General features: G+C 44.4%; 2 long non-coding RNA genes across 2 annotated transcripts in view; one reads left to right on the top strand and one right to left on the bottom strand.

Annotated features, from left to right (window-relative positions):
* Window positions 1–844: 844 nt before the first annotated feature.
* LOC113254111 (uncharacterized) lies at window positions 845–17,350 on the top strand. The gene is made up of 4 exons (XR_006409340.3): window positions 845–2,511; window positions 3,594–3,731; window positions 11,970–12,061; window positions 12,607–17,350. It is a non-coding gene; the product is annotated as an uncharacterized LOC113254111 (long non-coding RNA).
* Window positions 16,622–24,373, bottom strand: part of LOC113254109 (uncharacterized) — a 60,414-nt gene continuing 52,662 nt past the window's right edge. Inside the window, exon 7 of the long non-coding RNA XR_007189156.2 lies at window positions 16,622–23,974. This is a non-coding gene — a long non-coding RNA (uncharacterized LOC113254109). The remainder of the gene's footprint in view (window positions 23,975–24,373) is intronic.

The following is a 24,373-nucleotide window of genomic DNA, read 5'->3' on the forward strand; positions in this document are numbered from 1 at the left end:
TCTCAGGTACAAACTCAAGAGAAAATAAAGTTGACCTTGAACAGTGTGGGTTGGAACCATGCAGATTCCCTTACATGTGGATTCCCCCCCCCACCAATAAATACAATACAGTACTGATGTGGTTTTGGCACATAGGTGAGGTTTGGTGGGGTGGGGTCCAGAGCCGATGGCCAAGAAAGAATTCTTAGACGTCTTTGGTGCAGAAAGGTGGTTTTATTAAGTCATGGACACAGGAGCCGTGGGCAGAAAGCGCTGCACTGGGGTTGAGAGAGGCAATTGATTATATACTATGGGGTTGGGGGAGGTAAGGAAAAAGGGAGGGTTTTTTTCTTTTTTTTTAAGATTTTATTTATTTATTTGACCGAGCACAAGCAGGGGAGCAGCAGGCAGAGGGAGAGGGAGAAGCAGGCTCTCTGTAGGGAGCCCAATGCAGAGGCTCCATGGGGTAGGGGTGGGGGGGTGCTCCATGCAGGGGCTGGATCCCAGGACCCTAGGATCCTGCAAGCCAAGGGTAGGAGCTTAACTGACTGAGCGACCCAGGTGCCCCAAAAGGGAGGCTTTCACAAGAACTTTCATATGATAAAGAGGACCAAAAAGACACCAGAGGCCTTGCCCTTGGCAAATTAAGATTGTTTTTCCCTCTAGCAAGGCATTAACATTAAGATAGTTGGGAGCTTCCTGGAAGAAAGTCACACGTGTCCCACCCAGGAGGTGGGGGTGGGGGGAGGTTGCATGGTGTCCATTTCTGCTTTGTCCTTAGCTAGCCTTCTGCTCCCTCCTCAGTACTATAAATGGACTCTCTCTTCCTTGTGATTTATGTAATGATATTCTCTTTTTTCTGACTTTTTGTCTGAATACAGTGTATAACATAAAACATATGTCAAGTGACTGCTTATGTTATTGGTAAGTCTTATCGTCAATGATGTGGGAAACAAAAGCAAAAGAAAAATTAAGCTTCCTTACTACTTACAACCCATTGGCAAGTTCTTGAAACAGGCAGAGTGACTTTCCTCTAGGAACTCAGCTGCCTCGAGGTTGATACTTTGCTGAGAGCAAAAGACAATCTTAGCCCAACCCCCCAAATCCTGTGAGTCTACCTTAACGTATAAAAATTCCTTTAGAAATTTCCGTTATCTCTATTCCCTCCAAGGTACATGTTGGCAATCATCCCCCAAGCATATGACCCACTGACATAAATCTGAAGGGTCTCATGACTCAGATTTTATTAGACAGTAATAAATGACCTTTTCCTAGCAATTGCTAGCCCCCTCAAGGTCCTGGAAACCTTGCTTCCAAAAATTCCTTAGAGACTTAGGCTATCCCCAACCCCCTCCCAACTTGATATAACCAGTCACTCCTCATGACCCCAGCGCAGCTCTTTCTGCCCGTGGGTCCTGTCCCTGTGCTTTAACAGAACTGCCTTTTTGCACCAAAGACCTCTCAAGAATTCTTTCTTGGCCCTGGGCTCCAAACCCCAACATGTTTCCTACATCATCAATGGTAGGGTATTAGTAAAGTTTTGGGGGAGTCAAACGTCATACATGGCTTTTTGACTGTGGGGGGAGATTTGTGTCCCTAACCCCTGCATTATTCAAGGGTTCAGCTTCCTGGGATCCAAATTGTGCCGGTGGACTAAGTTAATATTTCCTGCTGAGATGGCCAAAGTCTTTTATTAAAGTTTTTATTTGCATATTGTAAGGATCCTTTCAGAGCTGTTTTTAAAGTCATTTTGTCTTTAGAAGATTCTGCACATCAATCAAAGAATGCATTTCATTGTCTTTCTGAGGTTTGTAATCCTCTTTTAAGGGGGGTCCTTAAGGTGGATTTATCTACAAGTTTCACCAGAACAGCCTTTACAAGTCCAAATTCTTCAAAAGTTGGCGCAGTTTTCGAGAAAGGCACAAGATGCTGGTTAAAGAGCCAGGTGGAACCTAACTTGCCTTTGGATTCCCTGAGATGTCTTAACTATGAGAGGCCTTATTTTTGAAACCACTGTTCTAAAACACTGTGAATCACGTGCTTTCCTCCCTTTTGAATACAATGAGTAACTTACCAGGAAGCTTCAAACAACAGAAACAAAAGCTTCTCACCAGGAAGGGTGATGCCTTCATTAAACAAAAACAGATCCCAAATAAACCCAGAGAGCTCACAATACAAAGAGAGCAGAGCTCAGAACCTGAAAGGGACTCAGAGCCAGTTATTTTACCAGCAAAATGACTTTCTTCAGGAACGGCAGAAGAATGGCAATTTGGGACAAGCAGACTATGGCAAACCAATGGCGAGTCCAAAGAGACAAAAGGAAGGTCAGCTTTTATTAGGTTTTAGGAGAAAAGTAGGGAGGGCTATTTTGAACAAAAGTTCATTGAAGAAGAATAAGACCTTGAGGTTGTGGCATTTTCTCACTGGCTGCAAGCAATGGTTAGTTCTTGTTGCTGGGGCTGAATGGGATCTTCCTTCTTTTTCTTAAGAGCAGGAGATAAAATTCCTGTGAAGATGTCTTACCTTGTCAAGGTAAGAATTCTCTTCCTTCTTCTGCTGGTTATGCGGCTGCAAGGAGTGTATGTGCATGAGAGCTCCCCCTGTCAGGGCTTCCTGACTCCATTTTCAATCAGGTTTCCTTTACTCAGTTTCACAGGGAATAAGCCTACCCCATGGGCACTATACCCTTGGAGGCAGAGCTCCAGGTGACTGGACGCCTTGGCAGGGCAGGGCTGAGAGGGCTGGCCAGGGTATCCTCTAATAAGAGACTCCTGGGAGCCCTGTCTTCTGGCAAACACTAGAATCCCATAGGCAGCAAGTCCAAATGGTAAGGGACTGTCTTCAATTTGCAGCTACTGTCCCAGGGTGATGTTTGGGGGCGGTGCCTTCCACTCTGAACTTACACAGGTATTTGGGATCAAGACCCAGCTACATTGGCCTGCTGGGCCCTGACTTCTTGAGGCTGGCTGAAGGGCTTCCAACTCCAGGTGCCTTGACAGCACAGTTCAGGGTAGCTGGGAATCTGGGACTTGGCAAGAGTCAGGAGAGGCTGAGTCATGGGTGTGGGCTACTGGAGGTTCAAGGCACCTGCCTAAATCCAAGCCCTAACCTCCACAAATGCCCATGTGGGGTCAAGGGCAGGCCACCCCAAAACATGCCACCTCAGCATATTGATTATTTTGAATTAAAGGTCCTTATAAAACAGCCAGGGCAAGAATAATACCCTGAACTTGCTTTGTCTCCACAAAGCAAAAAATAAATCTCCCACGTAAAATGTGCCTTCCCTTTACCAGGTGGTAGAGAGACATCGGTATCGCCAGAGATAATGGAATTCAGAGCTAAGAAGTCTGTGTAAACATCTTGTTACTTTTACTAATTTTACTACCCACCTGAAATTCTGTTATATTCGCAAACTTCAATTTTAAAGAAATTCTGTTTTCTTTGTACTGTCAGTTCATCACAGATGTATTATTTCCAGGGCTAAAAAAAGTCTCGAGGCTGCCTGCCTTGGTGGTTTCCTTGGATCTCAATGTTAATATCAGACCTCTCTGTGCATGGAGTTAGACTTTATTTTTTTCTCCTGTTAACCTGTCTCTTGTCAATTTATTTCTTAGACCACCTAGAAGACTCTTGAAGGGGAGAGCATAATTTTTCCTCCTCAATAGCTGGCAGAATCGGCAGGATAATCGCTAACTGGCTGGACGCTGCTGCAGCTGAGAGACGATGGGACATCTGACAGAAGCTGGCAGAAGGTAAGAATCCTCATCACCACATCACGTACTGGGACTCAGCCTGCACGGGCTAAATTCAGGTTAGCAGAGAAAATATCTGTGGAACTAGTTCCTCGGCTTTAAGGACTCTGGTGGCATTGGTAGAATTCTCTTGGCTTGAGAGATCCATTTCCATCCAGAAATGGCCACAGTTTTTCCTTTTGTCTTCTATGTCCTAAGAGCTTGGCTTTGACTAGTGAGAGTATTCTCTTTGATCTCCACCACTCCAGGGTGCACTTTGGGATACAACTTGGTGGCCCATTAAGTCGAGTGGGGTTCTGAGACTCACGCTTACAAGCAGTACTCTCATTGTCTGCCCATGCCAGCTCACAGGGTTGTGTGTTCTAAGAGGTCCCAGCCTATAAAGGACATTTGTCATCTAAACCTTTGTTAGTGCTGGAGAAGTCTCACTACAGTTGCTCCTGCCCCATGTCACAGATTTGTGAGAGGGTGTCTCACATTTTTGTGGGAGACTTGAGGCTACCGTTTTCTCTACACCATCTTACTCCCCGTGCAATGAACGCCTTTGTTATCTTAGGCTATTTTGGAGAGTAAAATTTTAGGTCATGGGGGATGCATTATTTATTCCTCTCCAGGCATGCTGCTTGTGTCAGTGGTCTAAGCCTGGGAAGTTGCCTCTGTGTCTTTCCATAAAAACAATTATTGGTGAGTCACTGTTCAGATTAATAAGGTCCTACTCATCATTGCCAAATGATGGAGCCTTTAAATTGATTACATTTTAATGAAAAAAATTTATAAAGCATTCTCAATTATTAGGATAGTGGCTAGCTTTTAGGACTCCCTTGAAAAGACTTAAAAAAAACAACAACCAGAAATTAGACTTAAGACAAAAGTGAATGTCCACATCCAGAGTAAATTCTCCTCAGAATCTGGCCCCATTTGCCTATTTTAGTTTTCCTTTCCCAACAAGATTACAGAGAGCGCTGTGGTCTAATCTCAAGGTTCAAAGTATGCAGGCGTTGGGACGCCTGGGTGGCTCAGTCGGCTAAGCATCTGCCTTCAGCTCAGGTCATGATCCCAGGGTCCTGGGATCGAGTCCCACATCGGGCTCCCTGCTCAGTGGGGAACCAGCTTCTCCCTCTCCCTGCTTGTGTTCTCTCTCTCAATCTCTCTGATAGAAAGATAGATAGATGATAGATAGATAGATAGATAGATAGATAGATAGATAGATGATAGATAGATGAGAGATAAAGTATGGGTGTTAACCTTAAAAGTAAACTGCAAAAAAAAATTTTTTTTAAATAAAAATCGCCAGCTATTTTGTCATCAAAAAATGGGTTTATTAGGAGTAGCAAAAATTTCCAGTCTGGGGCAAGCATATGGCAAGTACTTGAAACAAAGGAGACGAACGGTCTTTTATAGAGCAAAGTGGGGAATTGGGACGGCTATTAAAAACAAAGCGTCTAGTGGAGTTAAGTTCCTGCTGGAAGTGTATTTTTATTGGCTGAGTTGTGACTGTCTCTTACTGGCTGGGCTGTCGGGGGAGGAGGAAGCCTTCCTTCCTCCTGTTTGGAATGTAAAGTCCTATCCCTGAGCCAGGTCTAGTCTCTTCCTGTTGGTTCTACAGCTGACTGACGTCCAGCAGGGGTAGACGTGAGCTCTCTCCTTTCCAAACCTCCTAACTCCATTCTGGTGAGGTTTCCCGTTATTATTTTACGCAGGTTATTTATGTAAATGCTGAAAGGCAGGAAATGGATTTAACAAATCACCGAAGACTGGCAGTAAAACTTGCTTTGCTCCTGCTTTCCAGGGCTCTGTCATTAGCTCTGCCAGCTTCAGGCATTTCTACGCAGTGTCTCTTGTCCTAGTCCTAGGACACCCTCACCCCCCACACCGACGGACAGGTAGACACACACAATTTGTGTCCTCCCCAGTGGGGACAGCAGCATATATTTGAAATTATAAATCTCCTTTACCTCCATTTTCAGAAGTTCCTCCCAAATTTAGAGAAGAACTAGAAAGATTAGTGGCCATTCACCATACCGTTCTTCAGAGAAGAGTGATGGCCGAAATGTGTCCTAGGCCCTCTTGCAAATGATCAAAAGGTCAGTGTTCAGGGGCTGATAACACCATGGCTGATTGTGTCCTCAGAAGGCTTTTGTTAAAATGCTTCGTACAGACTTTACAGAGGCATAAATATTTGATTCCCATTTTAGTTAAAGATCTCCCTGATATAAAGAAGCAAGTTTGAAAAGGTGGGTCAGTCCCTTGTCTTTTAGGCTATAATGCAATTCTTTGTGGGAATTAAAAATAACTGTCTTTGTCTTGCAAATCTCTACAAAACCAGAGCTGCGCCTGCGGAAACCTGTCAAAACCCACCTATTTTACTAATCCCCGAAGTGTGCCTTGTTCTCTCAAATGCTTGTAGGTATATATATTCTTAAGATTGACTTATTTGAGAGAGAGAGGGAGGGTGGCGGGGCAGAGGGAGAGAATCTCAAGCAGACTCCCCGCTGAGTGAGGTGCCTGAGGCCGGGCTCCATCCTGGGTCCTGGGATGGAGAGGACCCCAAAATCCTGACCTGAGCCAAAACCAAGAGTCTACACTCAACCGACTAAGCCACCCAGGTGCCCCTCAAATACTTGTCGGTATTATAAAAGATCATAATTTTGGGACAAAATTATCCTAGACTTAAGGTAACTAGCAATTACCCCAAAATTCTTAGGAAAAAAAAACTTCGCATTCTTTCTCTGTCCCTTTAAAGTTAGAAATTTTATCATGTCTCTGAAATGTAACACAGCCCACAGTTACCTGAGACGGAAGAAAAAAGTCGAAGGAAAGAGGCCTTTCGAAAATACAAACTGCTAAAAGGGCTTTTGTGACCACACTCTGGACAGCTACCCTAAATTTACTTTAAGGGGCAGTACAACTCTTTAAAGTCTTCTCCACGAATAGTGAAAGACATCAGCCCCCTGAGTGAGTAAACTTAATTTATTCCAATGATTGTATAGAAAGTAGTAAATTTTGTATTGTTTTAAGCAGAAGGTATAAGATCTCCGTTTGGCTTTATGTGTATGTATGTACATTATGGATATAGTACTTTTCTACCTCCAGATAATATTACTAAAATTACTTGTAAAAGAGCTCTATTTAATGGGCTTAAAGTCAAGCACAGGGGCGCCCGGGTGGCTCAGTTGCTTAAGTGTCTGCCTTCAGCTCAGGTCATGGTCTCAGGGTCCTGGGATCAGGCCCCACATCAGGGCTCCCCGCTCAGCAGGGAGTCTGCTTCTCCGTCTGCCCTTCCTCCCAGCTTATTCTCTCTCTCTCTCATAAATAAAACCTTAAAAAAAATCAAGCACTTGTATAAAACTCTCAAAAATAGAATGGAAATAATCCAAAGGAATTTCAGCTTCATGTGACCTGGGAAAGTATTGAATATTAAAGGTAATTTAAAGTTACTGGTTTAATTAGAATAGGCATGTCTTTAGAGTTTTCAGCATTAAAGATAAGACATGGATCCTGAGTTTACTAATCAAATAAGTTATTATCCCAGTTACCAAATTTGTCAGCAAAAGAACTTAGAATGATAACTGATTTTGTTTAATATCTCCTGAAGTTTTCTTGAGTAATCTAAATGTAATTCTTGGTAGCAAATTACTTAGATAAGTGGAATAACGGTTTATAAACTTTTTAGCAATAGTGATATTTAATGATAGCTTTAAAACAAAAAGATTTGCAGAACTTTTTGGCAATCTGAAATCTTAACTCATCACTTAATTTAGCAAAATTTTAAGTTGAATTCATTGACTGTCCAGATCATTTCCAAATAACGTAATGAAACATCAGTTACTAAACATAGTTTATCTACTTTTAGCTTCCCTATTACAGAGTAACATATTTTGTGCTTTACTGAGGGATTGTATGAAGAAGAAGTATGTGTTTATAGAAATTATAAAATGTATTCATAAATTTGCCAAACTAAAAAAAAAAAATTGGTGTAACAGTTTCAATTGCCACTTGATTTTCATTAGGAATTAAGGTTTCTAAAAGTTAAGAATACTAAGTAATGTATATAGTTAAAGCTACTAGACATAATAAGGGAACCATGTCCATATGCAGGAAAAGCAGAACGTGTGCTTTTGGTAAAATGTTAGGAAGAGAAACGCTTTTTTGTTGAAGGAAAGGAAAGTAATTTTGTCCTAAAGAAGACTGAGAAAGAAAATATAAGAGAAAATCTGAATGTAAAAAAATAAAGTTGTAAAAGAGTCATCAAAAATGAACCTTATGGAATTTTATGTGTGGTCAGGATTGAACAAGATTGGAATAAATTTAAGTAAATGAGTTTTAATGTCAAAAGTACACTGGAGCTAAACTAAAATTGGAGTTTCTCTTAAAAGGATGACGTTTTCTTGACCGATTGGTCTGCTTTTGATAGATTATAGAAGTGGGCTTTTTTTAACCTTTTCAAGTTATCTGCCTAGAAAATCAGGTGGTTCTGTTTTATCAAAATAACTTCCCGTGCTGCGTGGTATCTTTATCATCCGGTCTGTGATTATCAAAGAATGCTGAGTCTTAATATTAAAAGCTAAGTTTTGCTCACAACTATACAACCTTCCGGTTTTGCCTGTGAAATATTGTCACTTTGGAAAGATAATGAAGTATTGTTCTATACTGGTCTGTGATGCTATTTAAACAAATTTTCAAACCTTTTGATGTATTTTTCTTCTGAAGCATACTTTTTTTTTTAAAGATTTTATTTATTTATTTGACAGAGATAGAGACAGCCAGTGAGAGAGGGAACACAAGCAGGGGGAGTGGGAGAGGAAGAAGCAGGCTCATAGCGGAGGAGCCTGATGTGGGGCTCGATCCCATAACGCCGGGATCACGCCCTGAGCCGAAGGCAGACGCTTAACGACTGCGCCACCCAGGCGCCCCATTCTGAAGCATACTTGACATACAATTTTGTGTGAGTTTCCGGGGCACAACCTAGTGATCAGGGACCATGTGTCATGTGCTGCTCACAGTTGTAGCTGGTCTGTCACCAGCCATCGCTGTTCCGGTCCCATGGACTTCACTCCCCGTGCTGTCCCTTTCATGTCTGTGACATACTCTACAACTGGAAGCCCCTGTCTCCCACTCCCTTCATTTTGCCCATCCCCACACCCTCCTCCCCTCTGGCCTCCACCAGTTCTTTGGTTTTATGGATTTGATTTTGTTCATTGGGTTCTTTTGTTTTTTACGGTTCCACGTGTTCGTGAAATCATATACTAGTCTTTGTCTGCCTTATTTCACGTAGCGTAACGCCTTCCAGGAACATTCAAGTTGTTGCAAATGGCAAGTGAAAATTTTTTCCTTTTTTTTTTTTCTTTCCTATCTTTCCTATCTTATCTCTCTACTTAAAGAATTCCCCTTAACATTTCTTGTAAGGCTGGTCTAGTGGCGATGAACTCCTTTCAATTTTGTCTGTCTGGGAAACCTCTTGTCTCTCCTTTAATTCTGAATGACATGCTTGCTGGATCGAGTGTTCTTGGTTGTAGGTTTCTTCCTTCCAGCACTTTGAGCATATCCTGCCCCTCCCTTCAGGCCTGCAAAGATGGTGCTGAAAAGTAGCCTTAGTGGTTTCACCTGTATGTTATGGTTTGCTTTCCTCTTGCTGCTTTTAAGATTCCTTGTCGGTAATTTTTGCCCTTGTAGTTATTATATGTCTTGGTGTGGACCTCCTTGGGTTTATCTTTTTGGGGGGCTTTTTCTGCTTCCTAGAGCTGGATGTTTGTTTCCTTCCCCAGATTAGGGAAGTTTTCCATTATTTCTTCAAATAAGTGTTTTGCCCCCTTCTCTCATTCTTTTCCTTCTGGGATCCCTATAACGTGAATGTTATTAAGCTTGATGATATAGCAGAGGTCCCTGAGCCTGTTCTCATTTATTATTTATTCTTTTTCTTTTTACTGTTCAGCTTGATTGTTTTCCATTGCCCTGTCTTCCAGATCAATGATCCATTCTTCTACATAATCTAAACTGATTTTTTTAATTCTATATTATATATTTTTTCAGTTATTAGGTTCTTCAGCTCTCATTTCTTTTATACATTTTTAATCTCTTGAGATTCTCGTGAGTTCATTCGCTCTTCTCAAGTCAGGGAGTATCTTTAGGACGACTTTAATCTCTTTATCAGGTGTATTGCTTATCTCCATTTTGTTTTGCTCTTTTTCTGTAGTATTGTTTTGTTCTTTCATTGGGAGATCTTTGTTTCCTCCTTTCTTCTGTGTTTGTTTTTATTTATTAGGTAGATCAGCTGTGTCTCCTGGTCTTGACGGTGATGACCCTGTGTAGAGAAGTTTCTGTGGTGCCCTGTAGTGCAGTTCCCCTGCTCACCAGAATCGGGTGCCCCAGGGGTATTCCCTGCGTGGACTGCACGCACCCTTCTGTGTGGCTGTGCCGTGAGTGCTGTGGGCATGCTAGTGGGTGGGGCTTGCCTTCAGCCCCTAGCTGCGATGACCCAATTTACTTACTCCAGGTGCTGTGGGCAGCGTTTGCTCCCTGTGCCGAAAGAGGCCCAGCTGCAGCCACTGTGGGATTGCTGGTGGGTGGAGCTGGCATTCAGCCTAGCAGTCTGCAATTAGCCTCTGTGATCATTGCAGGTGCACCAATGCACACCCCCCCTTGCTCCCCATGAGGCCAGCTAAGCTGTGGGAACTGTGGGTGTAAGGTAGGTGTGGTTATCTCCCCTTTGCCCCAGGGCAGGCCCCAGGGCAGGAGTCCCTTTAGAGGGTCACTGGCCCCAGCCAGTGTTGGCTGCCAGGTGTGACAGGGCAGGAGCCACTTAGGAGGGCTGTCTACCAAAGCCGGTGGGTTGGGTCATGCAGATCTGCAGGGGAACGCTGAGGTGGGGCGTGCAGTGCCAGCAGGGTTTATGCAGGGTGTTAGAACTGGCTCCTGCAAGTGCCCAGCTGTCTGGGCTAAAGGAGGGCAAGAAAAATGGTACCCACCCACACCTTTGTTCCCAGAGAAATCTACAGTTCCCTGCCCTTCCGGCACATGTTCTAAGATGAATGAATGACCCTCCTTCATATATACCCCAGGCACTTTCCAAACTGCTACTTTGCTGCCGTCTCAGGCCAAGTTATTGGCCTGGTTCTTTAAGGGCAGGGACTGCGTTTCCTATAATCCTCCCTCTCCTCCAGAATTAAGCACCGCTGATTACTAAAGCTCTTGGAATTAGCCCCATAGATTTTCAAAGCCAGAAATTATGGGGAGTCCTCTTTCCAGGGCAGGTCCCCAGGGGGTGGGGATGCCCAAAGTGGCCTCTGATATCTTCCCTCCTCCGTGCTTGGGCTGCTTCTCCTGTTCGTGGTTGGTCCTGCTGGGCTTTGGTTCCTGGTCACGTCTCTCCCCCTCTTACCCTTTTTGATGTGGTCCTGTCTCTCTGACTAGCCGAGGAAGATCTTTTCTGCCAGTCTTGAGGTCATTTTCAGAGTTAGTCACCATAGATGCGGTGGCTGCCTCCGTGTGTCCGCAGTGCCAGGCGAGCTCCGCATCGTCCTGCTCTGCCGTCTTCCCCCCCACACTCCCACTCCTTTTGATCTATTTTGACAAACTTTCCCAAATCAAATGCTAAAATGAAGTTTATTGACCCCAAACTAACTTTGAAGTTTTTGGAAGGGTCCATGAAACATTTAGAAAAGTCTGTCCTCCTCAGAAAAGAGAGATTAAACTAATTAGGCTTCTTTGGTATTTTAAGTTACATGGGAAGCATTGTCAAATAAATAATGATAAACCTGCTTTGATTACATTCGTGTAGATGTATGTTGTTAAAACAAGTGTTGGAGAAATTGTATAAAAGTCCTAAAAATCTGATACATCCTGGTATATTAGCACTTGTAACATGACTTATCTTGAAGTGTGGTAGATCACAAACAACCAAATTTTCTTTTCAGTCATGTTGGAATGAACTCTTAATCAGATATTTCATCATTGTCCTTTTTAAGACTTGTTGTTTACGGATATACTTTTACTCAAAAGCTTTTACAAAAGTGTTCCTGCAAAAAATGTTTCATTTTCAAGATTCATGAAAAATCTCTAGAATACAGATTTCTGATAACCTTAAGATCGTAAAACTGAACTGGTAAAAAAAAAAAAAATTCCAGAATTCAAGCCAAACAAAAATTAATTACATGGGACTTTATAAACTGAGGAGGACTGTAAGGTGTATGACTTTTGGGTTGAAATGTTGCTGAACCTTCTAATGTTTTGTTTTTCCAGATTTAAAGAAACTTTCTCTTAAGCTAACCGATTTACACCTTTGCAAGCAGAATTACCTTCCCTTACCCAATCCCTCAGAATTTGGAAACTCGGTGAGTATTTTCTAGTTTCGCGGCAATATATTTATTTGTATAAGTTTAAGGGACGGAGGTTGGCTTTATGGAACCAATAAAGCCCTTTGGAAACATCAGCCTGACGCCTTGCTTCCTGGGTTCCCGGCAACCTGACCAGGTATGTAAGGGTGGTCAATTCCTGAGAGGTGCAAGAACCTAAGATATTTTGGGGACCTTGAGAAAAGAGGAAGTAACCCTAGTCTGGGGGTATTGCAAGTCAAGTCTGATGGTAAGTACTTGGCTTGGCCTCTTTGCCTTAAGAGGCTGTTAAAGCTCAATCTGCAGATTCCTAATGAAAAGTTCTAGCAAAGATTTAAAAAAGCCTGTAGGATCCATCACTATTTTTGGTGCCCATATGTAAAGAATCAGGCCAAGTTTATTAAAAGTAAAATTTTTAATTTGGCTAACTTTGAAAATGAGGGTGACTTCAGAGAGAAAAATTATGTTTCAGTAACACTTTTGTGGTTATTAAATTCTAGTTCAATTGATGGTCTTTGAAATTTTGTTTTCTACCTGTAAACTAGATTCTGAACTCTAATTTCCTCCAATGTCTGGCTACAACTCTCCAAACTAACGTTTCCAGTATTTTCCCCATCATTTTGACTTGGAATCATTGAGAACTAAAACTGACCTTTTTCCTGAAGCCCTGCAAACCGAATATGGATGACTTGATATAACCTTCAGAGAAATCACAGTGACTCATATAGACAATCTTTGTGCCTGTACTCTACGGGCCACTCAAAAACTCACCAGAGACATTCTAACAACAAACCAGGAAAATTTGTCAGACTGCCCCAGCCTGTCTTCCCTCCATGCGAAAATACCCTGAGCCTGACATCCATGCAGGAGTTGCAGGTGGCCTGAGTTCCGCAGCCCTGGAGGGCCCCGCCGCACACGGCCACCCAACCAGGCATGGTCTGCACATGTGCGGGCTCTGCAGGTTCCAGACAGGCACCCGGAACAGGACAGGTGTCAGGAGAGACCGGGTCAGGGGAGCAGTCTCTTGGGGATCCATGGCATCTGACTGATTCCAAGTTATAACCTACGCAAATGTTCACATTCCCTCTAAAGGTAAACCTGGAAGATTCTGGACTGCCTGGCCAGGACTGGGCCAAGTGGGATGACTGGGGCAGCCTTCACTGAGACACCTAGGAGCCTTGACTACCGATAAGCCCAGCACCCCGCCTGGCAGCGAATGCAAATGAAACCTGAGGGTCACCAATTTGAAGCTGCTGCCTCAGAAGGATTTCGGGGGGTGGGGTTCCTCTGCCCCGGAGCCCGTGCGGTTGGTCGGGGACCCGTCTGAGCTGCGCCAGGCTGGCGTGCCCAGGCAGCGCCCGGATGGCTGGAGGGGTGCATGCTGCACGTGCTTGCGCGATGCAGGTCAGGGTAGCTAAGGGACCTGGGACTGGACACGTGCTTTGAGAGGTCTGCTCATGGGAGGGGGCTGGTGGAGACACAGGTTTCTTCCTACTTCCAAGCCCTTACCTAAACAAACGTGCATACGCCCCCGGAAGGTGCAGCTGGAAGAATTGCGACTGCCTTGCAGAGCAGGGCTGGGAATTCTGGCCGGGGTTTTCTCTAATAACAGATACCCAGACGCCTCGGTTCCTGGAGAAGTTCTGGACCTCGTCAGGTAGTCCCAATGGGGACTATCACCAGTTTAGAGCTGCCGCCTCAGAAATATTTTTGAAGGGACGGCTCTCTCTACCTTGAGGCCATTCAGAAATTTGGCGCCCAGCAGGAGCTACACAGGACAGGTGTGCCCAGCAGCCCAAGGGCGGCAAGCTCAGAGGAGACCGCCCACGCCTAGGCCAGCACGGGTCAGGGTAGCCAGCGACCTAGAACCGGGCAGTGTCCTGCGAGGCTGGCTCACGGCAGTGCGCTCTTGGACGGACCTGGCATCCTTCTACTTCTGAGCCTTAATCTGCACAGTTGCACATGTTCTTGCTAAAGCGGACCTGGGGAGGTCTGGGCTGCCTTGCCGGGGTGCGCCCGGGGGGGCTGGCTAGGGTCCTCTCTAGTAACAAACCCCCGAGAGCCTTGCTTGCTGGAGCAGGCCGGACTCTGTCTCGCTGCTCGGCCGAATGAGGACTGACCGTCCCCAGTGGAAGGTTGCCGCCTCAGAAAGATTTCAGGGGGTGCGCTCTCCATCCTGGGGGCTGAGCAGCTGGTCCGGTACTGCCTGAGTGCCCCAGGTCTGTAGGGCCCCGCAGCCAAAGACCAGCTGACGGGGCACAGACGGCACATGCTTGGGAGGCGAGGGACCTGGGACAGGACGATGTCAGAGCTGGCTCACGGGAGGGGGTGGCTGGGGGGGGCCCGGAGTCTACCTAATTCCACGCCCCGGCCTACATCAATACACGTATTCCATTTGAAGGCAGAACAAGAGCAATCTGGCCTTCCCTCCCCGGGGCTAAATCGGGCGAGCTGGCTGGGGTCCCTTCCAGTAAGAGACACCTGGGAGCCCGGACAGCTACAGAAGCCTGAGACCCCAGCAAACCGTGAGTTCAGTGGCGACTGACTTTTGGCCATTTCAGCGGATGCCTGAGAGCTGTTTTTGGGGGGTGGGCTCCCTCTTCTCTTGAGGCAACGCCAGTGGTTGGGGATGGGCCCTGACTCCACAGGCCTGGGAGGCTGCCGGCCGCCAAGCATGACCGATGGCGTGCAGACTGCTCCTGCCGGGCAGGTCAGGGCCGCGTTGGGCAAGGCTGCATCACAGAAGCAAGCTATCGGTGGCACCTTGCACCTGTCCAAGTTCTAAGCCCTAACCACACAAATGCATGTACTCCCGCGGAAGGCTGTTTTGTGGTGGGAGAGAAATAATGCCCACGTGCTGATCTTGTCTTTGCACAGCGTATTTAACCGGGTCCGCTGCAAATTTCCCTAAGCCAGTAGCACACAATATAATATCTTCTGCTAGCCAATAAAGTCATAACCTCCTCCAACCCAGTGCTAATGACACTGTTGTTCCAGGCAAGGTGAGATGAAAGGAATAAAGTCCAATTTCAATTGAGGTGTAGGGCGCCTGGGTGGCTCGGTTGGCTAAGCATCTGCCTTTGGCTCAGGTCATGATCCCAGGGTCCTAGGATCAAGTCTTGAGTCAGGGTTCCTGCTCCACGGGGAGCTTGCTTCTCCCTCTGTGCACCCCCCCCCATGAATAAATAAATAAAATCGTTTAAATAAATAAATTGAGGTGTACCTTTAGAGGAACTGGCACCCGGAAGAGAGAGCTTAACCAACCAAGAGCGGACATGCCAGCAGCCTCTGTTGACAGAACACATCGCTAGAGAACGTGGGCGCTGGTGATGACCTCAAAATGATCTTCTCGCCTCCGCAGGGCTTTTGTCACTGTTGGTAAGAGTCCCCTTATCTCAAAAAGAGCTAATTGGCCCAAGGTCTTCAGAGACCTGTTTAGATCAGCAAAGCATAGCCTTGCCCAGACTGAAGGCTCCGGAGAGTTCTCACACACTCTCAGTAGTTAGAGTCTAACGTCCCCTTGCCATAGTTGCTTCTTCCTATGTTTTTATTCTTAAGCCCTTCCTGGGGCCCCCCAGCAGCTGCTGTACAAAGTTCTTATGGGTGGGAACAGATGAGATGATGACATCCTGACACAACTTACTTCGTGGTTCTATCAAAACAGCTTTCCTTCTAAAAACAACTGTTTTCAGTCCTTGTCATAAACTGGTGGATTTGAAATCAAATCAAGCCAATGTATAATAATCCATCCAGTGATTTGAAATCACTCACATGCTTATACTCAGGGCTTAATGTCCTGTACAAATCTAAGTTCACAAAAATACCAACCACCCTGTGACCACATCACATTCTTAATCACAAAAAAACATTTGGGGAGTATTTTTCCTTTGACACAGACACACTTACACCACAGTTTCATAACCAGTTTAAGCAACCATAGTCCTTTTTTTTTTTAAGATTTTATTTATTTATTTGATAGAGCACAAGCATGGGGAGTGGCAGAGGGAGAGGCAGGCTCCCCGCAGAGCAGAGAGCCCTATGTGGGACTCGATCCCAGGACCCCGGGGACCATGACTCGAGCCAAAGGCAGTTGCCCAACCAACTGAGCCACGCAGGTGCCCTAAGCAACCATATTCCTAATTGTGACCAATATAAGCCTAACAAGGAACCCTTTACCATGATACCATGATAACTTACAACCAAAAGGTAAGTTACTTACACCGGGCGATTTAACTTTTTGGACAGGGACATTTCCAAGGAAAGCTCATTTTTACCGAGCTCCAGGGAGTACGTGCTTACATGCCCCTGTCAGGCACAGCTCCGACTGCATAACATCAGAATTCAAGGCTGTCATTATTCTAGGGAAGGCATGCTTTTGTTCTCTTTCCAATTCCGCGAAGTTATTTTCAATTGATTAGTCCCATCTTCCCAATGTTCCTTAAGTTTTCTAACGCATGCTTTACATTTATTAATTTTAAGGGTTCAATGTGAAATACTTCTCCAGTTATTTTAATAGGCCCTTTATCTTCTCTTGGCCTCAAATAGTATCTTTTCGTTCTGTTGTCATGTTCATTACCTGTTCTATTTTTACACATCCCATCGTCGTGCGTTCTGTATTTTTCCCTTGACTCCCAATAGGTTAGGGTGAGGTTTGGCTTAGACCACACTGTCCTGGTTCGATTTCCCATGTTACGTGTAACTAGTTGAGGAGGCATCAAGGCCACAGTCCTTGGTACTTGTACTACATGGACGTCCAGAGGTCTAGTACTAATAAAGTTATTTGGGATCCATTCCACCAGCCTATCCTTAAGTACATGTTTTCCTTCTATTATAAGGTGGCTTTCTGTGGCATTTTGATATTGAGAAGCCACAAGAGTGTGGTACCCCAATGTCAGCTTCCTCCTTTAAGAGCCAATATTGTATTTTCAGTCACCCATTGAACCACAGCCCCAGGATGTGTGGTATCTGCTTTACTTCTGGTTGGGTTGTCTGTTATCTCAGGTGACCACTATTGCCCCAAGGTTATAGCTGTTCTGAGAATATTCCACATATCAACCAATCTTAATAGCAACAATTCACAATCTACATTCAAAGAAACTTCTTTTGGGGCACTCGCGTGGCTCCGTTGGTTAAGCGTCTGCCTTCAGCTCAGGTCATGATCCTGGGGTTCCAGGATTGAGCTCTGTGATAGGCTCCCTGCTCAGTGGGGAGCCTGCTTCTCCCTCTCACTCTCCCCCTCCCCCTGCCCATGCTCTCTATCTCTCAAATAAATAATCTTAAAAAAAAAAAGATCTTTTATGTTCCTTTTAGTGTTGTTAGTTTTAGCATTTTCTGCTTTATGTCAAATTTCCATCGCTATATTTCTGTGTGAAATTCGTTTGTTTTTAATACATTGCTAATTTTATCCAGTTATGTGCCCAACAGTGACAAAGCTGCCATTGCCAGTGTGTTAAATTCAAATTGTTTGGTTTCAAATTTTTTGAACCAATGTGATTTGATCAGTTTGGAATTGAGAAAAAGCCGCCATTCTTGTTCCTCAGGTAAACTTCTTGCCAGTCCAATAAGGAACTGGAAGGGTTTCTTTCCTTTTAGTGAACTTGTTATTGGCAGAGTCATAAACTGCACAGTAACAAAGACATATAAAACTGAGGACAATTTGGGGATCTGTATCTGGTTGAAAGTCCTGAATATAAAATGTCAGGGTATAGGCAATTTTGTCAGTTCCAGTATGACCATGAGAGGTCTTATTAACGTGGGTTCCCATATCCTTGGGGTAGAAATCTGCGCTGTGAGGGAGAAGCCCGATGTGTACCACCAAGGATAATGACACGTGTTATATGCTAAGTTTCCTACGTGTCCTCTATATACAAGTTGTCTCTTTTTTTTTTTCAAAGTCCGGGAACAGTGCCCATGGATCTGTTGTTAATTTTCTAATAGGTGACAATGGGTTAAACAGCGAAAGTTGAGAGTGTTGTAAATGATCATTTTTTGGCCTATTCGTATTGAGACATACAATAGCCCATTCAGTATATTCAGCTGCTGCTCTTTTAGAATAAATGCTGCCACACAAAGTAAATCAGGAATTACACTGGGGTCATTTTCAGAGTCTCTGCCATGCTTCCAATATTGCACTCAATTCAGTAAGAGAAGGGAAAAGTGTAAGTCTGTACTAACCAGACCTGGCCTGTATGCTGGGTTGTATTACCAAGAGACCATTAGTTGTTCATGTCAACCTTTAGGACCCAAGCCAGCGTCGAGTAGGAAGCGTTGATCAGGACCCTCGTTCATTCTTGCGGGGCTTGAAGTGGAGGTTACCACTGCCTCATCAGCTTCTCTTAGCCTCTGGGTTCTCTGTTGATTGAAGTTTTCCCAAGAAGTCGATGGGGCTGATAGTGAAGGCAGGGGTGGAAAGGCTGAGCTTGGTGATGCTGGTAATGTAGTTAAGTCCTCAGTCACAGTAAGGTGACCAAAATGGTGATCCATGGAGGAAGAAGAGGATGTCACAGACTTGAGGTGTATCTGGAGCAGAATGTTCCAGCTTGGAACAGTGGCATGACTGCTATTGCTGGAGATACCAGGGAAGTATGCACAGCTTTACTGAGTAGGACATACAAAGTGCGTGTCAGCGAGCCAGAATGCCTGGCCCCTTAAAGATCCCTCTAGCTGGACTAAGAATCAAATTGACATGAGACGGATTAACAGGAGAAAACAGAATCTAATGGCATATGTATGGGGATCCACATAGATGTGGAAACTCTGAAGACAGGCAAAATGAAGTCTATATGCCATTCACACCTGAGGAGGAGGGGGCAGGGGTCTGGGATTCAGAGGAAAGGAATGCACTTCACAGGGCAGTATGAAGAGTGGGTGTTTGTAATTAGATGTTTGCCCTTCCATGCAGATGGGACGCTCAGATAAAATTTACTTCTGTTAATAACCCTAATTCTAGGGAAGACCACCAATTTAGATTCTTCTGGGTGGTTAAGGGAGGAACAAATTTTCTCTTGAGCCCACATGATATCAAGTGCCTTCAGAACAAAATAATATGTATGCCAAAGGGGTACACTCTGGGGTGACTGTCCTGAGCCCCTTCATGAACAATAGGAAAAAGAGGATGGCCGGCAGGCAGCATGCTACACTGACCCGTTTAGTAGTTACAGGGTTAAAGATGATAGCAGATTCATAACTGCAAAATGCAGTGTCCTGCAAATCTGTAATTCTTTCTTGTTCTTGCCATCTAAGGAAATCTGTTCTTGTCATGGCCATTATTGACAATCTTGGTGCAAGATAATCGCTCTGCATTATACTATGCTAAATATTAATCTAGTTCTGATCAAATCCAGAATGGTGTTCTACATGGCTGAAACTTTTACAGAGGCATATTACGGTCTTCATTTTGCTGTAATACGCCTTTTCCTTTGATCGGGCAGTAGGTGTTATTACGGCAGGTGGTATAATTTCCCCAGTACTATATACGTTTCTGTTTCTCAGTTAATACTTTTGAGATCCTGGTGTGCTGATAATGCTAATTCCCATCTCTGTCGGTGCCTGCAATATTAATTCACTGGAAGGTTTTCCACCCGTCCTATATCTGTGGTTTAGAGATCTTTCTGCCTCTCCGCTTGTTTTAGTCTAAGCTTTCGTATTCTAGATTGTTAGTAACTTAAGCTTTTGCTTAAGCAAGCCATGATACCTTTCAAGCGACCCAGAGGCAGCTGGGTTGTAGGGTAAGAGGAAGTTCCATCTTACGTCTTGTTTCTGAGCCCATTCTTTTTTTTTTTTTAAGATTTTTTTATTTATTTATGTGACAGAGACATTCAGCAAGAGAGGGAACATAGCAGGGGAGTGGGAGAGGAAGAAGCAGGCTCCCAGCAGAGGAGCCCGACGTGGGACTCGATCCCGGAACGCCGGGATCACGCCCTGAGCCGAAGGCAGACGCTTAACGACTGCGCTACCCAGGCGCCCCTGAGCCCATTCTTGAGCATTAGCTTTCCCGTGAAGTAGGCGCCCTGCTCTGATCTTATGACGGTTAGAAAGACAGAGCAAGCAATCCAGATTTCTAAGGCTTAGATGGTGGATTTTTGATCATTTCTCTTGCAAAGGTAGGGTAATTGTATTCCTGATTATGTGCCTACACGGCTGCGTGCATCTAGTTCATTCTCTGATTTAGGCCAGTGTTCCATGTAATTACTTTGTGTAATTTGAAAAGGTTATCTTTGACCTTACCCAGATGACTCAGTAGTGTAATGAAGAATGAATGAATGAATAAGCTTCAAAATGTTGGTATTTCTCACATTTCCTAATTTAAAATTAAAGCTATTCGGTCGTTATATACATGTTTCTTTTTCCAGCAGTCTTCTAGCGCCATGTGTGCCAGCATGACCTGTCGGGTGATGTGCCCATGCAGTGATCCTCTCCGTCGGCATATCTGCGAGTCCATGTTTTATGTTTCATCATCCTTGTTTAGATATGCTACTGGTCATTGAAATTCTTTACTTCTGAGTTGTCCTTCCAATGTGCAGAGACCTATGTAATCACTATAGACTGTCATCCAGTGCTCTCTCTGCCATATGTCCTTACCCCATATGTTCTTCTATCCTATTTCCCATAGTCCTGCCATGACCTGACCAAGGAGCTATTCATTTACCTACTGGCCTTGGGTCCAAAAATATTTATATACTTCTTTCTGATCTTCCTTAACAGAATGTTCAGTTTCCAATCTGATGGCTACTAAATCAGTCTATTGTACTGATTCCTTTAAGCCTGATTCTGATCAACCATTGGTAGTTGTCCAGCCACAGGGCTGGCAGCATGCTCTGGCTGATGGCAAGGAGCCTGATCCACCCGAAACCGCACATTGTTGACTGTATGGACCACAGTGATCCTGACTGTCCGACAGCTCAAGCGTAAGCCTTGAAATCCAGCAAGTCACTATTGGCATGGCTGAGATTTTTTTCAGTTGATACCGAGGTCAACCTTTCATCTGCATGCCCCACTCAGATATGTACTATTTTTATTTTAGGACTTTATGCTCATGAGTAGTTCTCATTTGTCTGTCAGGGGTCTGCTTTACCTACCCCAGAAGGGGTTGTTAGAGGTTAAGTATAATCGGTGTATTTTCTATCAGTGGTTCTGTATTTCATAGGGCCTCCTAGAATGCCCGAGCCTTTCCATTGGTTGGTGCATGTTCTCAGACAATGGGAACTCCATAGTGTAGAGCCCACTCCGGTAAAACTTGGGGTTCTGTGGTGTTTCAGTCCACACTGCTGCTGCAAACTCTCTTGAGTATAGGCGCTCCGGTTTATATTTAGAGTCCTCCTTAGCTGGGGCCCACGTTTAAACATTCTGACAGCATTTTTCAGATAAATAAAGGCTGCATCTTGGTCTTTCTATCCATCTGAATTCCCTGCTCTTCCTCTTTATTTCATAAACGTGTTTTAATATTATCCCCATTAGGTGGTAGGGGGTGTAGCCAATATCCAAATAGTCCTAGCAGTTTGAGCTGCTGCTTCTGTGGTAGGAGTTGATACACGATCTGTATTGTTCATGACTGGGCGTGGTGTTTTTATGCCTTCAGAGAACCAAATTCGCCTAGAACTTTTACTGTAGCCTGGGGTCTTTGGACCTCACCTGGTCAATTTTCCATTTTCTGAGTGTAAGGAATTCAGTTAACTCTATTTTGACCCTACTCAGTTTTCCCTGGTTATCACCATAAATTAGGATGTCCTCAATATATAGGGAATACTGGATTTTCTGTGTGTTTTCATCAAAGGCCTAGATGTCTTATGTGGGAAGGTTGTGGGCTGTTACTGAGGTGCAAAGGTGTCCTTGTGTAGCCCAGCAAACTGCTCTCCTCTGCCTTCCCATGGAAATGCAGTCCGGGGTTGGCTCTCCTCATCAACTGGAATAGCAAAGAACAGGTCACAGAAGTCTCACCATGTCATGAAGTCTGGATCCAGTGGTGATATTGGTTATGATGGTGCCTATAACCCGGAGTGCTCCCTCAGTTGGGGGAGCGTGCTTAAGTTCCTGTAATCCACTGTAAAACGGTGTGGTGTGTCTGGCTGTGTAACAGACCAGATTGGGTCACTATGTGACAAAATAGTAGGCACGTTCATTTGTTCCTTTAGGAATTCCTGAAGGTTTTCCTGACTGAGGATGTTCTATTACATCCTTGCCAGGCGTGTTCTCTGTAGTGGGAAACTATAAGGCATTTAACCTCAATGGGTGGTCTGTCATCTCTTGTTAGAATCTCCGTATCCATGTCCCTGGGGTTAATTTTCCTCCTAAACCTTCCATTAGTCCCTTCTGGTGGTTAAGGTTTTTGTAGATTAGTGGGCTAGCCTTGTATCATTGTTATGAACCCTACATCTAACAAGAGGGCAGTGTATGTAGTATTTTGATTTACAGAGGGGTTTCTAGTGATATGGCCAGCATAACCTATGCACCACTGTCTCCAGGATGGGCCAGGAGGGCTCAGGGGTGTGATATGCTTTAGCTCTCAATGACTTGTCTAGCAATGGGATTAGGTTTTATAAAGGGGTTGGTATTGATAGTAAATGGTTAATGGATCTATGTGTTTCTTTTCTGTAGGTCTATTTAAAATGTTGGTTGTTTCCATTTCTCTGCCACTGTTGTGGTTTCTGGGGTGTCTATTTGGGTTTCTGTCTTTATAATTTTGTTACAGTGGGGTGGTCTAAATGGTTTATGTGGCCAAAAGGGCCTTGGAGATTTAGGTCTTTATGGTCTATTTTGATGGGGTCTGTTTATATTTGGTGTAGGCCTGTTTTGTCTCTATACATGAGTGTTAAAGATACAGCTTTTATCTTGACTTAGTTCCTCAGCTGTTCTTAGCAAGTCAATCAGTTCTCCAGTGTTTCTGGCACCTGCAAATACTGTAAATAACGCTTTCTGGCCCGTGGGGGTGCAGCTTTTAGGATGACTTTCTAAATTCGTTCTGTTGCTTCTGCATGGAGCAGTGAGGGTGTCTGTCCTCTATTATAAACCATAGTTAATGACCCTATTTCATTATTGTCTTAGCTTCCCATGCTGTTTTCCAAAGAGATGTTTGAAGGAATAATACCTTACCTGTAGGCCATCTTAATCTTTCGGTGGCTGCTACCCAGGCAAACAAAAATCCTTGTAAATTAGCAATATTTTCTCCAAATGCTTGAAGGTTTTGATTAAATTTACCATCAGTAGTAATGGGCCCAATTGCACAATCTCTGCTCCTGTAAGGATTAGGTTTTGTCTTCCTTTGGACCCTAACTTGCCTAGCCACTGGATTTCTGGGTCCAGATCTGTTTACTGGAGTTCCATTTTAGTGTTTGTCATTTCTTACCTGTTACAGTCTCTCCCTTCTGATTGGTTCCATAGTATCATTTGTTGTCATTTTGTGTATTTTCCGGGGCCTAGCGTCTAGTAAGTGAGTTACCAGGGTGAGAAGGGTTAAAGTATTCATTGTCCTTAAGGTGTGGATTGGAGCGCTTAGGGTCTGGGTTTCTTCCTACTCTGGAGATTACTTTTTGTGATAGTACTTTTCTGTCTATTGGCTTGTTACTTCGGGCTTCTAAGTGCATTGAAAATTTTTTATTCTTTTTACTGTTCTTTTTATTCTTTTTAATATAGGCTGTAACTCACTGGATTGGGTAATGGGCCAACATCTAGAGTTTATTTAGAAGTTTTGTCTAGACTAAGTCTCAATAGGTCTCCAGGGATCCTCAGAAGATAATTTATAATCCATTGTACCCCTAAACCGTCTCTTGGGCAATTTTGGTAGGGTTAGTGAGTGAGACACATTTGCAGCTGACGTCCTGCCTTTCACAGTATTTTTCAAAATGTTTCTTATGGAGGCCTGATGATGGGGTCCATACAGTCCATGTGTGGGCCGGAGTGGTCAGAGTAGCCAGGGACCTGTTATAGGGAAAGTGTCAAGAGAAGCCTGGTCGCAGGAGTGGGTTTTGGGGGTACAAGGCATCTGCCTAATTCCAAGCTTTAACCTATTTCAATGTTCATATTCCGCCTAAAGGCAGGGCAGGAGGGATGTGGTCTGCCTTACCTGGGCTAAATCGACTGAACTGGCTGAGATGCCCATCAGTAAGACACACATGGGAGCCTCGACAGGTACAGAAACCTAGGAACCCTACAAACAGTAAATACGATGGAGTACACATTTCAGCGGCTGCTTCAGTGATTTTGGGGCAGTGGGCTCCCTTTACCTTAAGAAATATAGGTGGTTGGGGGGAGGCCCAAGCTGCCAAGTGTGGCTGACAGGGTGCACACTGCTCGTGCAGGGGAGCAAGGTCAGGGTAG

The sequence above is a fragment of the Ursus arctos genome, unplaced genomic scaffold, assembly GCF_023065955.2.
Source record: "Ursus arctos isolate Adak ecotype North America unplaced genomic scaffold, UrsArc2.0 scaffold_20, whole genome shotgun sequence".
Classification (NCBI taxonomy): Eukaryota; Metazoa; Chordata; class Mammalia; order Carnivora; family Ursidae; genus Ursus; species Ursus arctos.